Here is a 640-nt window from a genome sequence, read left to right on the forward strand (position 1 = left end):
TGTGTGTGTGTGTGTATATATATATATATATACATATATTTTCTTCCCCTTTATTTCATATGGTGATGAAATACGTTCCGTGATTTAGCAGCCATGAATGTGACTGTGATCTAGGAAAACAGAAGTAAAGTAAAAGTGGCGGCTATTCTACTGACTATTTCTTCACTACTAGACTTTCTTCCTGTATGTTTCCTTCCTCTTTATATCTCTTCCTTAATGTATAAATGGATATGCACAAGCGCTTCTTCACATTACTCTTATTATTACTTTTTTATTATTTGCGTTAAATATATTTTTACTTTGCTTAAAGTTGCTACGCGATTTACCATAATTTTCATTATTCTATTATTTCTTGTTTAATTTTGAAATATTTTTAAAACTGTTATGTAATTATATATTATCAGTCAAGATTAATGTTATAAAAATATACGAAGCATACAAAAGTACATATTATATATAGAAGTCGTGAGAGAAGAATGACTCTATATGTATCCATGCAGTAAAAATTTTCATATGTTGAATATTGATGACATTGTACACGATGTACGTGCATATAAATGTGTGGGAATAATGAAATATAAATACAATTATAAATATAAAAAAAATATATATATACATAAATGTATAAAACAAATTATTA

The sequence above is a fragment of the Trachymyrmex septentrionalis genome, unplaced genomic scaffold (assembly GCF_001594115.1).
Source record: "Trachymyrmex septentrionalis isolate Tsep2-gDNA-1 unplaced genomic scaffold, Tsep1.0 scaffold60, whole genome shotgun sequence".
Taxonomy (NCBI): domain Eukaryota; kingdom Metazoa; phylum Arthropoda; class Insecta; order Hymenoptera; family Formicidae; genus Trachymyrmex; species Trachymyrmex septentrionalis.